Raw genomic sequence first — 14,747 nt, forward strand, 5'->3', positions numbered from 1 at the left:
CTCACCCTGTATAAACTAAAACAGGGCAGCTTTTGCTATTCAAAAAGTCCACTCTTTCAAAATGTGGTTAATATTAAATTATGAATCTTTCTGCCTTAGTGCATAAGAATATCAGGAAACAAATGCTAACCATGGCCTCCACCAGGTGCATCACATGATGAGGGAGGGGCCATTCTTTAATATAGATGCAGGCAAGGAGGCAGGATGCAAGTGTAAGTCGGTACATAATAAACAACAATAACAACACACCAACACAATGCAAGGCAAAGGGCAAAAGGGTTGTTTCTAAACAGCGAGATTGTGAGAAATGGACTTTTATTCTGTGGAAACATGGTCTTGAGAGTAAATTCATGATGCCGCAGTGAAAGATGGTACCCTCAGGTTGTTCTTGATGGCAAGTCACAAAGTGAGGTGGTTTTTTTATGTGGGGCAAATCGCGAACAGTATTCGGGTACTTTAAAAGTACTTGGCATTCATGCTCTTGAATACTGGAATATAAATTGGGCAGTGGAGGACAACATCAAGCAAGAACCCAAGGACGTGAGAAAACACAAGAACGCAACAGGGAACAATCTCTCAGGTGCAACACATCACAAGGGCAGGGCAAGAGGGAGCAAGGACCAAATAATAACAAAAGCACATAGACGTGAATGCAAAACATACATTAAAAAAACAACAATAATAATAATGCATGTTTCAAAAAGTTCTCTGTAAAACTGTTCCCAAAACTTAAGCACAACCAGAGGCATTCCAGCAGGTTCCTTTCATTCACCTGAAAGAGAAAGAACATCCACAAAGCAAAGCGACCTTTGTGAAGCAGCTCCATATTAACGAACAGAAAGGATTTCAGGTGGGCTAATTATTCTCGGAGAGAACTTCAAACGCCCCATCAGCATAAACAAGTCAAGCTTAAATATGGTATGAAGAATTTAAATGTGCAGTCTTCAATCACCTATGGAAACCCCTACTTACAAGTTACAAAATTTGTCATTCAACAGGGAAGTCCAAACTTTGGGGGAATAAATAATAAAAAAAAAACTTTTCCGGGTTGGAAAGAATGGCCACGTTCTTGAACCACATGTTCCTCATTACTGTTTTGAAACAAAGCAATTAGTATGCTCTCGCTCGCTCCACTGCTTCACTATGTCACTCATTTAGGTGAGGATTAGCACCGGAGCTGCTCGCCTTATCCCTATTTTAATGACTGCCACGTCTCAGACCAACGCCACTCATCCGCTCCGCCATTGTCCTTGTGTTTGTCACCATTAGCGTACCAGGAGCCAATGATAAATCAGCTCTATCAGCCACTATCCAGACCCCATCCTTCCCAGGATTAACCAACACTGTCCATCAGTCATGCGGAGAACATCTTGGTAAGAAGCAATGGCCTGTAATTAATGTGAGCCACAGTCCATTTCCGCATCATTTCGCTTCTTGTAAATATAATAAGCTTGATTTTATCCGTAGTCTTAATGAAAGTCAAAGGCGGTACATAATTTAACACAATAAACAGACAGTAGGCTTTGGATTATTAAGAACGGATTCTAGTTCACCACATCTGTATAAGTGTTCTCATATTCGGGCATATTACATGGCTTACGGAAGGTTTTACATGACTGACCCTCATAAATTAAATAGGACAGTTTCTTTGTGAAGGCAGGAATACATAAAGGAACACTAGATAATCATTGTGATGCTCCACTGACCTGTAGGGAGAATAGAGCCATTGCTACTCAGGGCTCAGCACTGCAGAAATGGCACTATGTAACTTTTGGAGGAGGGTAGGTAACCTCACTCTTCACAACCCCTTTATATCAGGAGAGTGCTGTAAAAATGAATTATACTCTGCAACTGTAGGGGGAGCCCAGGAGCAAAAATACCAAATTTTACCGAGTCTATTTTTAAAAATATTCAAAGGATTAAAATGTTTTAAACCCACAATTTTCTGATTTCTAGATCACCATTTAGACAAGACTGCGGACCACTAATCTGCAACTCACTCACTAGGTTTTGGAGCATATTTAAGAGCATCTCGCAGTTTCTCTGTGCTTCTTGCCTAATGCAGTGTATCAGATTTAGTTTATGGGAATTCTGGTTGTTCCTTCATTGTCTGTAACTGCTTATCCAGTTCAGGGTCGCCGTGGGTCCAGAGCCTACCCTGAATCACTGGCAGGAACACACCCTGGAGGGGGCGCCAGTCCTTCACAAGGCGACACACACTCACCCCTATCTACCAACATGTGGTTTCTTTTGGCTCATGGGAGCACCCGGATTAAACCCACGCAGAAACAGGGAGAACACACTACACTCCTCACAGACAGTCACCCGGAGGAAACCCACGCAGACACAGGGAGAACACACCACACTCTTCACAGACAGTCACCCGGAGGAAACCCACGCAGACACAGGGAGAACACACAACATTCTTCACAGACAGTCACCCGGAGGAAACCCACACAGACACAGGGAGAACACACCACACTCCTCACAGACAGTCACCCGGAGGAAACCCACGCAGACACAGGGAGAACACACCACACTCTTCACAGACAGTCACCCGGAGGAAACCCATGCAGACACAGGGAGAACACACCACACTCCTCACAGACAGTCACCCGGAGGAAACCCACACTCCTCACAGACAGTCACCTGGAGGAAACCCACGCAGACACAGGGAGAACACACCAAACTCCAGGTCACTGGAGCTGTGTGACTGCGACACCACAGGCTGCGCCACCGTACTCCAGTACTGGTTGTTGTATTCTCTAAATTGAACACCCAGACTGGATGTTCAAAGTTCACAAACTAGCGTCTGTAGGGCGAGTGGGGGAGTGTTATCGTTCCCATGGCACTGGTTTCTAACGACCATTAATGCTGAAGATGAACAATTTGAATTATATTTTTTTCAGAATTGTCCATAACATCAAGCCACGTATGTATTATAGTAGCACAGAGCACATTGAGACGTGTGGTTTTCAAACAACAAAACAATACTGATGGAATCTATGGAGCATCATACACTACAAATCAGGCTTCAATTCCCTGCACTGCCAAAAAAATCACCATTTCTGGCTTCCTGTAAGTGTCCTTTGGCAAGATTCGTAATGTTACCCTTGTCTCCCTCAGAAACATAATTAGACTGTCTCTCTGGTTAGGAATGTGCTGTAAATTAAATTACATTTATTTCAGGTTCAAGGCTGACATTTTGTTTTTTTTCCCCTAAACCTACCCCTGGAAAATGTCTGCACATGCCTGGTGTACCATCTTAAAACTCTTTGCAGAAACACTGATACAAAATCAGTCAAGGTCAGGCAGAAGCTGCATAGCAGTAGAGAGATGATATCTCCACATCTCTCCAGAGATAGTAATCCCCAGCTTTATCACGTCAGACTGAAGGTCTAAGCTCAGCAATATGCTCCATTCATTATAGTGAAACACAGCAGTTCTGACAGTCATTCAGACCTGTGCATTTATTTCCATTTAAAGAAACAGCTGGACAAATCAAATCCTTTAACATGCACTACATGTCCTGCTCATTCAACACTTTCTCTGAAAAAAGGGTATGAATAAGCCATACTTTACTGTGAGGGTTTGATTGCATTCAGCCACATAGATATTTGTGAAGTCAGCTACTACCACAAACACACGTCACCAATAACATATACATTACCTTTTAATCCGAGTTTAAGTCGGAGTAGGGACTAAATGTAACATATCTTGCAGAGCGCTGATTGGCCAGAGGGACTTATCGATCATGATGAAATGCAGACTTCCAGCACTAACTTTCTGTTACACATATGTTCTGTTGACATATGTTTTTGTCCAAATCACAACGGCAGCTCATAAAATTATGCTGTGGTCTTTTGAAGAGGTACAAACGCTCCTTGAAGTGGGCGTGGGAGAAAAAAAATCTAGTGAGAGCTGGATGGTGCATCCATCCATTTTCCACCTTTTACCCGGGTCGCGAGGGGAAGCAGTCTGAGCAAAGAAACGCAGACCTCGCTCTCCCCAGGCATCGCTTTCAGCTCTTCTGGGGGTATACCAAGGCATTCCCAGGCCAGTCAAGACATGTAGTCTCTCCAGCGTGTTCTTGGTCTGCCCCGGGGCCTCCTCCCTGTTGGACATGGCCGGAACACCTCACCAGGAAGGCATCCGAACCAGACGCCCGAACCACCCCAACTGGCTCCTCTCGACATGGAGCTCCACTCCGAGTCTCTCCCGGACGTCCGAGCTCCTAACCCTGTCTCTAAGGGAGAGTCCAGACACCCTGCGGAGAAAACTCATTTCAACCGCTTGTACCCGCGATCTTGTTCTTTCGGTCACTACCCAAAGCTCGTGACCATAGGTGAGGGTTGGGACGGAGATTGAACAGTAAATCGAGAGCTTTGCTTTTCTGCTCAGCTCTCTCTTCACCACAACAGACCAGTACAGAGCCCACATTACTGCTGACGCTGCACCGATCCGCATGTCAATCTCCCGCTCCATCATGGTGGTGCAATACTGAAAGAAAAAACTACACTGCTCTGTCTGAACTGATGAGCTGCTAAACCATGTTTGGTCCCAAAAAAACAACAACACATGAAAACATTATGAGTAAGTAACTTTAAATGTTATTGCAGATGTAACCAAGCTCTTTTGCAGATCCCTTTGCGGTTTGCTCCCAGGTACCAAGGTCCAAGCAGATATGTAGTGAGAAAGCACCATTAGTCATCCTTTAGTCCTGGACATTGTGCACAGGACTCATTTGAATGGGTATGGGTTGGTGGACTACTCTCAGTCCAGCAGTGACATTGACGTTTTAAAAACTCTAGCTGTACTGCTGTGTCATTTGGCCATATAGTGTATTTCATCCAGAGCTACTAAAACTGCCCTCAAATTAGCATGGCTTGGCTAGCCTTCACATGCAAATGAAATAGGTTAGCATTACAAAAGTGAGATTGTGTTCATTTCTAACTATTCCCTATAAGCATTCGTTCCGCTTTTAGCCACGTTAGCATGTGTGAGCGGAATGTATTCCTTTAATGACATCGTAACTGGCCTCTATCTGCAGCTGAAGCAGCACATTATTCAGAGCTAAGCCATGAGCTGAAAGCCACGCATTGTTCATATTTCAATTTACAGCTTGAATACTCTCGCATGGAAATCGAAAGATTAGGCCATTATCTGCCATGACGCCTAAAGACCGGTTTGTTTAGCTTAAATTAGCTCTGCGGAGGGTCGGAATAACAGCGTAGCCCCCCACAACTAAAGAATGGCTTTAATGGGATTGCTCTATGGAGAATGACTCGGCAGATTCTGCTCAATTCTCTGTCGTCTTTATTCACGCGCTGTTGTAGAAAAGACGAGCTGACATAGGCGAACGAATCCGGGACCATCAGCACAATCTCTATAGACTACGACAGACGGAGAGGGAACAAGAGCGTATGCTGTGAGATGTTACGGCACAGTGTCAGTAATTACAGGCTAAAGTTACAATACCACATCAGAAGAGGGGTCATGAAGGGCACACAGAAATGAAGCAGTAAGTTTGGTTCAGTTCCATAGTCGTCAGCAAGTGGACTATAGGCCTGTTTCTTTGTAGTCCAAGTTGATGCCAGTCTCTAGACGTCTTTTGACTATGCGAAGACCTCAGTGTTGTTGTCCTTACAGATTTGTAGTCTTCTGGAATTTTCCATGACCTGGTGGGACCCCCTAGGCACATGGAGGTTGCTGTTGGCTGGATATTTTTTTGTTGGTGGACTACAAGTTTCGAAACAAGAAGACCATTTTAGTTCTATTGCTGACCTATTGTCAATGCTGTTCAAATTTGCTGATAGACGTGATGTACTTGAATTTCCTGGCAAATCTTGCTTGAAAATTGAAAACCATATACACAGGTCTTGCTTTTTTCCTCTCTCTGGTTCAAGATGAGTAAGTGACTAAAGCTTTTAGCGCGTCTAAACCTGCACTTTCATGAAATAAAATGAACACACCATGCTACGTGCTTTAATATATATATATATATATATACCAAAGCTTGTACTCACTGCCTACAAGCTCCTTTGGGATTCAGGCTAACTGAACAGAATGACTGCTTCCAGGAAGACCTAAGCTGTATAGTCTCATGGGGGCTGGTGTCCAGCACAAATTGGAGACTTTCCTACTCAGACTGGCTTGATTCGACTCAGCAGCTCGTTGTCAGTTTTAATAGTGAGTTGGAGTAGGCTAATTACCAAACTGGGCTGGATCCTGGTCCTCAAGGACCATAATAAACTTTCCCTGTTGCTGCTGTTAAGGTCTATATGATAACAGATCCAGGGCTTTCTGAAATCCCACATGGTAAAGGTGAGTTCAGGGAGCTTAGGGCTAGTTATTTAAACACAAACAATACATAATGCCAAAGTGATAAACAAGAAAAAATCTAACATTTGAGTGTCTATTACTTATTTCCATCACATTTGAATCTCTTTATAAACATCTTCTGAAATACTACATGCACTTAAAAGGGACCTATTATGAATAAATACATCATTTGTTCAGCGCAAGTACACATTCATTTGGGAATCTGCAGCCTTCCTTCACACAAATTGTGGAAAATAACCAGCCATTTATGTTTGTGTTCTGCATACGTCTGAAAACATGGACCGTTCTGATCTTGTCCTGCTTCTCACATACACAGACTCTTTGCAATTGACCCACCTCTTCGTCTGAGACTCTCCGAACATAGCACTGGATGCACATGTTTGTGCAAGCTCCCAGATAGACACAACAAGCACTGAGACATTAAAGTACTAAATAATTATGGAGAAAATACATAGACCTGAACAAAAACAACTAAAGAAACCGAGCTTCATTTCCTCGCTCCTCACTCCTGGGCTGAATTGAGCTGTGGCTTATCTCTTTTAAAGTAACAGACGCTGAAACTGGTCTTCTTTAACCGGGCTGTTTACACAGGGTTTTGATCTTTGTGGTATTTTGACTGATGTTTCATCAGGACCCCATAACTGTGTTCACTTGATGAAAAAGAGGTAGACTATGTTCTTTTTAAGGGTTGTTTTCACTGGATATTACAATAATGAAGGGTGTTTTCAGACTCATGCATCATATTGTGGAGCAGCGTCTTTCCCATCAGTGCACTCACTTCAATGATTCAATTACGCCACACCAGAAGCACTCGTTACAGTAATTTACCTCTTGGAATTAATGTCTCTTTCTATTTCGTCATCCCTCTTTCAACATTTCTTTTCCCAGTGCCATATCACAAAGTTAGCAAAACATATGTTATACGTGATTACGAGGTGAAGTTTTCTCCTTACCAATATTATAAAAGAATGAAAACAAACAACAATAAAGGAAAAGTGATAACCAGACAAGCCAATGTAAAAAAGGTCAAATAAGAGAGAGAGAGAGAGAGAGAGAGAGAGAATGAGAGAGAGGAGAGAGAGAGAGAAAGAGAGAGAGAGAATAAGAGGAGAGAGAATGAGAGAGAGAGTGAGAGAGAGAGAATGAGAGGAGAGAGAGTGAGAGATAATGAGAGAGAAGGAGAGAGAGAGAGAAAGAGAGAGAGAATGAGAGAGAGAAAGAGAGAGAGAATGAGAGAGAGAGTAAGAGAGAGAAAGAGAGAGAGAGAATGAGAGAGAGAGAGAGAGAGAGAGAAAGAGAATGAGAGAGAGAGAGAGAGAGAGAATGAGTGGAGAGAGAAAGAGTGAGAGAGAGATAATGAGAGAGAATGAGAAAGAGAGAGAGAGAGAGGGGGGGGGGAGAGAGAATGAGAAATTAGTATAAGAGCGAGAGTGGTAGACTTTAGATAGATTTTGCTGTAAGGCTTATTATCACTAGTTCCGAGGTGAGAGAGCAGGGGTGTACGGGTCAGCTCCACTCATCTGTGAGTCACCAAAAAAGCGACAGGTGACAGAACCATCACCTAGTCATTAATAACACTCATGTCTCAGCAGTGAGACCAGGTTATTGCCCTCCAGGCCACAAAAGCGCCAGGCCCCCTATCACACCCACACCTTCTTATTTTCAGTTTGGAATCTAGTGAAGATCATATCTGAAACCTGTGAGTGAAGAAACGGCAGTGTGGCCTTCTGAAACTTTCCTGGCCTGTCCTGAAACTGTCCAGGCATTGAAAGGTCTAGGGCATTCATAATGAAGCTGGATTTATTGATTGCCAGTATAACATCTTAATGTGAGTGTTGTCTGGACTGAGTCCAGAGTAATCTTAACCACTTTGCAGAGGGCCAGAACCTACAAAAGCTGTGGTGGTGTGCCCTAGTCCTTGTTGATTATTTAGCATCGGCTAATGCTTAATTACACCAAAGGGGGCTTGATTCTTTGCCAATTCCATCATGTTCCACAATGATCCCATCAGGGTCCAGCAGGTTGTATGAGGTCCATCTTTCAAAGGAAAGGTATGTGCATAGGAGAAAATAAAATAAATCTATTATGTGTTGAAATATGTCTGGGCTCACACATAAGCCAAACGGCATGATTCAAAACTGCCAGGGCCCTTTTCTAATGGTGAATGCTTTGGCTTGGCTTGACTTCTGGTAGCAGTTCTTCCTGCCAGTACCCACTAAAGAGATCAAGAGGCTCAAGCCATCTGGGTCCTTCAAGCTTTCTTTTGGGTCGAAGAAAGAGTCAATTGGGAGATGCACTCCCTGTGGAGGGTTAGAGGTTTGTCAGGCTACATCCTTCATCCTGGACAGCAAATGTGTCAACAAATGCCTGTCAGCTGATGAAGTTGGTTCAGGTCCAGCCCTTGCTTATTACACAGATACAGCTAATCCATCTGCCATGAATCTGGTCAGAGTGCCTTTGGCTGTCCTTAAGTTGGAAGCTGCTTCTTCTTTTCCTGGCACTGACTGTCGCTCTGGTCCTTGGGCAAGGGCTCCCGTGTAAAGGTTGGACAGGACCCTGAGTCTCCAGTGTAGAGTTTGGACACGTTCTCTGCCCTTGGTGGCTAGGCTTGGCCAAACACAGTTACACATCCACACCAACCTACAATTGTAATTAAGTTACAGTAGTTAAGATGTGTACGAAGACGCTTCATTTAAGTTTGGGCACAAATGCACTTTGATTTTAAATTGGCCAGAGAATCAGCGATGAAATTCTCATAGAAATGTTCCAACATCGGTTGTAAAGCCTCCTCAAAAGGGAAGAGGCTGTTAGGGCAGCGAATAGGAACAAAATTACCATTAACACCTTTCATTTCAGAAGGCATTTTGGATGAGCAGGTTGCCACAACCCAGAAAGCGCTCAATTTTAGACCGAAATGTGGCACATCTGCACTTCTCTTACGGCCCACATTTGGTCTTGAATGACAGCGTTGAGTTTGATTGCCTCAGCTCAGTCACAGGCCCACCTTATATGGACCAGATGTCAGGTGTGTTGTGAATCAAATATGGGCCAAATCGATATTCGACTCATCATTTGGCCCAAACAACATAGAGCCATCAATGTAGAAATGAGACAGATTTGGCCCAAACGTGTCTGCTATCTGGGAAACGTTTGGCCATGAATTTTTATCGTACTCGTGTGTAGTGGTTCCTTATTAAATGATCAAAATTTCAAAAAGTCAAAATTTAAAGCGGCACTTTACAATACTGAGAAACAAAAAACAACAACAAATCAATTCCTCTACAGCAGTCCTTCCAAATCACTTTCACAGTTTGGAATTATTACAAACGACATGCATTATGTCTTATTCATTCATGCCCTCCCCTACATCGTGAATCACTGCTCTACAGCAAAGAGTAGGAGAAATGACAAAGCAGTGATCATTTTTGGCTCAAGTAGCAGCTTTGATTTTGTTGTGTGAAGAGAAAATGTCTCCGAAAGTTGTGGCTGTTTTAATAAGTGCAACATTATGTCTGGGGCGGCACGGTGGTGCAGCAGGTAGGTGTCGCAGTCACACAGCTCCAGGGGCCTGGAGGTTGTGGGTTCGATTCCTGCTCTGAGTGACTGTCTGTGAGGAGTGTGGTGTGTTCTCCCTGTATCTGCGTGGGTTTCCTCCGGGTGACTGTCTGTGAGGAGTAGGGTGTGTTCTCCCTGTGTCTGCGTGGGTTTCCTCCGGGTGACTGTCTGTGAGGAGTGTGGTGTGTTCTCCCTGTATCTGCGTGGGTTTCCTCCGGGTGACTGTCTGTGAGGAGTAGGGTGTGTTCTCCCTGTGTCTGTGTGGGTTTCCTCCGGGTGACTGTCTGTGAGGAGTGTGGTGTGTTCTCCCTGTGTCTTCGTGGGTTTCCTCCATGTGACTGTCTGTGAGAAGTGTGGTGTGTTCTCTCTGTGTCTGCGTGGGTTTCCTCCGGGTGAATGTCTGTGAGGAGTGTGGTGTGTTCTCCCTGTGTCTTCGTGGGTTTCCTCCATGTGACTGTCTGTGAGAAGTGTGGTGTGTTCTCCCTGTGTCTGCGTGGGTTTCCTCTGGGTGCTCCGGTTTCCTCCCACAGTCCAAAAACACACGTTGGTAGGTGGATTGGTGACTCCAAAGTGTCCGTAGGTGTGAGTCAATGTGTGTGTGTCTGTGTTGCCCTGTGAAAGACTGGCGCCCCCTCCAGGGTGTATACCCGCCTTGCGCCCAGTGATTCCAGGTAGGCTCTGGAATAATGAATGAATGAACATTACGTCTTATTTTGACTTGTTTTTATGAGAGATGAAATACAAAAGGTTTAGTCACCACAGGCAGGTCTGGTGCTATGGCACGTGTGCCGTGCTGTGTCCACAGTAGATACGAACCAGGCTTTACCCAGCTACACTGCTCTGGACATGACCATTTAACCAAACCCAGAACAGCACATAAACTGATGTTAAACTGCCCAATCCCTGACTTTGAGCAGAAAAACCTGAAGTTAATCTCTAAATCTCTAAAGTAAAGTCTCTGATCAGCAGCCAGGACTCCTGTGGTCGTGCTAAGATGGACTTCACTGGGCTTCCAGCTTTAACAGTGCCAGCTCTATCTCTGGCACTAACCCAAAGCACAAAATACTGTCAAGCTGCTGTTATCCCCCAGCACAACACCCAAAACCACAAACATCTCCACTCTAAAAGGAAAATCTAAGGCCAACAATGTCTTATCAGGCGTTACATCAGGGGAGCAAGAAAAATCTCCACATTTAGCCCCAGCTCTGCCATCATCTCCTTCTCTTTCTCGTGTTGGGTGTTTGTTGATTCTGGTTTTTACTCTGCTCTTTTCTGTGAGGTTTGATGATTTCATATTCATCATCAACAGGAGGTCCCATACACAACCTGCTGAGAGAGTAGAGAGAGAGAGCGAGAGAGAGAGAGAGAGAGAGAGAGAGGGAATAAAAGAGAAAGAACAAATCTAAGACAGAGTGGCAGACATGAAAAAAAGAAAGGAAGAGAAGAAGAAACTAGTGAGAGGGGGTGAGAGAAGGAGTGGGTGTACTGGTCAGAATACCAATGTCCAGTGCTGATATCCTGTAACTGCGCCAATTTCTTTTATTACCTTCCACCCTCTCTCTCTCTGCATGATGTACTGCTAAAAGTCTGAGATATATACTTTTGCCCGTGTTATCAAACGCCTGTCTGGGAGCCCCTCATCTCAATTTCAGCCTCATCCTCAAGGCAGCCCTCTCTACCTTTCACAAGTCTTCCTCTTCCTCTGGCTCTGTCTGTTCATTTAACCTGTGACGGTCTGTGCAGTGGAAGGAAGTAATGGTGGTCAGCAGTGACCTGGCATTTGACTGACAGTCAGAGGGAGGAGGACTCTACAAAGCAATCAACACCTCTTCTACTGCAGTCTGATCATATTAGCACCAAGCAGAGAGAGAGAGAGAGAGAGAGAGAGAGAGGGAGAGAGGCACTCCATTTCATTAAACTGAATTTAGCGAGGATCCCTTAAGGACCTAACCCACATTCACTAATAACTACTGTACAAGTCACACAATGTAACAAAAACACACACACACACACACACAGAGGAGGTGATAAGGGCCCAAAGTTCTTGCAGTAACACCTCACCTTTTTTCAGTCTTTCTTCAGTATTCTTAGTGTCTACACATATTGCTTGCAAACATTCTTAGCAACTTTAACCCGGTTCAACTGTGGTCAGGACCCCCACAGAGCAGGTATGTTTTGGGTGGTGGATCATTCTCAGCACTGCAGTGACACTGAGGTGGTGGTGGTGTGTTAGTGTGTGTCGTGCTGGTCAGAGTGGATCAGACACAGCAGTGCTGCTGGAGTTTTTAATGTGTACACTCAGTGTCCACTCTGTTGAGGCTTCTGTGCCTTGCCCTTGAGGGGCATCTGCTCCTCAGGTGCTGTGGCTAAGGCTGCCCACTGCTCCAGGCGGTGTTCTTTAGTGTGTGTATGTGTGAAATATCCACCAACCACATCGTACCTGCTTTGTGCGGGTCCTGACATTTGAAGAGCAGATTGAAGGAAGTATGCAAAGAAGCAGGTGGACTACAGTCTGTAGAACTACTTAGTGCTCCTGTGTGGTCAGTGGAGCTGATAAAATGGACAATGAATGTAGATACAAGGTAGGTGTTCCTAATCCAGTGATCGCTCAGTGTAAATGGCACATGGTTTCTACGTACATCAGTTACATAACATTCATTCATTACCTGTAACCCTTATCCAGTTCAGGGTCGCGGTGGGTCCAGAGCCTACCTGGAATCATTGGGCGCAAGGCGGAAATACACCCTGGAGGGGGCGCCAGTCCTTCACAGGGTGACACACACACCTACGGACACTTTTGAGTCACCAATCCACCTACCAACGTGTGTTTTTGGACTGTGGGAGGAAACCGGAGCACCTGGAGGAAACCCACGCAGACACAGGGAGAACACACCACATTCCTCACAGACAGTCACCCTGAGGAAACCCTCGCAGACACAGAGAGAACACACCACACTCCTCACAGACAGTCACCCAGAGGAAACCCACGCGGACAAAGGAAGAACACACCACACTCCTCACAGACAGTCACCGACAGTCAATCGAACCCACAACCTCCAGGCCCGCTGGAGCTGTGTGACTGCGACACTATCTGCTGCACCACCGTGCCACCGTGCCACCCTCATAAGAAGATATTTATCCGAGCAGATGACTGCTTACTATTTTATTCGTATATATGACGGCGTGTAATGCACTGGTACACACTGGGACTGTGAGAAACCCTGTTTACAGTAGGGTACTGACAGTAAAACAGATGGTAATCATATGTGCAGTGCATTTTATGTGGGAATGTCAAGTTAAATATTATTTTGATGAATTTTAAGTATAAATTAGAAACAGGGTCCCGCTACAGTAAACAGATTAAATAAATAAACAAAAATCCTGCAATCTTGATGCATGAATGTATATCAAATATGGATTATAAAGAGTATGAGGCGTATCAGGCAGAACGATGCTGGACCTCATAGGGTTTGTTTTGGCCCGTTTTAAAAGGAAATGTTGATGCTGCGATGCTGTCAGAAATGTAAAAGCACAGCTTATGTTTAATATAAATCACCAATGCCATAACACAGCATGAGAGAGAGAGAGAGAGAGAATTAAATAAGAACAAAGAGAGGGAAAGAAAGATTAGTTAATAAGTGATGATGACAGACATGTAGAGAATGGAATGTAATAAACAGGACAAAAATGAAGATATGGTTATTAAAAGTTAAGTTTCATTACGTTGAGAAAAGAGCAATAGAGAGAGAGAGAGAGAGAGAGAGAGAGAGGGAGGGAAGGAGAAATATCCAAAAAGAGTTAAAGGCAGAGAGAAAGCAGACAAAGAGGTAAAGGGGAGAGAATCACAGACACAGCAGTAGTGACATCACTGCTGTTACAACTCAGTGCTTCACACCTCAGGAAAATAGGCTAATCAGTGACACAGCCAGTAGCATACACACACACACACACACAATACACTGTTCACAGCACATCCAGTCCAGCAAGTTACTCAGAAGCCAGAGGTTGCTCTGGATCAACTACACATGAGCCTAACGTCCAGGTCCAAGTGTAAGTTAGTGCATATAAAATAGGCTGTGGAGCTTTAGATCCATGTCCTCTGGGGTGATCAAGTCATTCCAACATGTCTGTGAGTCTTCGGAGTGGTGCTTGTCAGTACCCAAGTTACCTGTGGTTCAATGCCATCAAATCCACACAGTACTCTTCCAGTAGGGCTGGGCAATTAATCAAAAACTAATCAAAACCATGCCTAAATCGATTATATTGATTATTCTTATTCTGTTATGTCCCCACTGTGTGTCCATGCACTGTCCCTATGAAACCACGCTACCAAGCTGTAGTCAAGTGATTCAGTCCCTATCTGCCACATGGAAGCAGCTTAAACGCAGAGGCCGACCAAGCGACTCGAGCAGCTCGTACCAAAGAAAAACACAGAGTCTGTAGTTTGACTATAATTAAGACGACACCGAACACAAAAAATCTAATGTAAACGGTGAGAAAAAAAAAAGTGTTTCAGGGACCAAAGCACAATCACACACCAAATATAAACAGTGCTCAAATAATTAGAGGGGAAAAAACTCCCAGTAACATTAGAGAAAATATCCCAGCTTTAAAGGCTGAGCACCAGCTCTATGAAAGTGTCAAATAAATACAGTGGAGTTTGAGTTCCTAACTTGTGTTTATTGAGAGTCAGAAAACATGTTATTTCTTACTAATTGAAGGAATAAGGTTTAAAAGACCGTTGCCCCCCCCCCCAACGGTGTTGGGAAACTCTAATAGGCGTCTTGCCTGTGACGTAGATGGTGGACAACAACTCTAGAAGCTGCACTTAATTTAATGCAAAATGACGA

Source organism: Hoplias malabaricus, chromosome 6 (assembly GCF_029633855.1).
Source record: "Hoplias malabaricus isolate fHopMal1 chromosome 6, fHopMal1.hap1, whole genome shotgun sequence".
Classification (NCBI taxonomy): domain Eukaryota; kingdom Metazoa; phylum Chordata; class Actinopteri; order Characiformes; family Erythrinidae; genus Hoplias; species Hoplias malabaricus.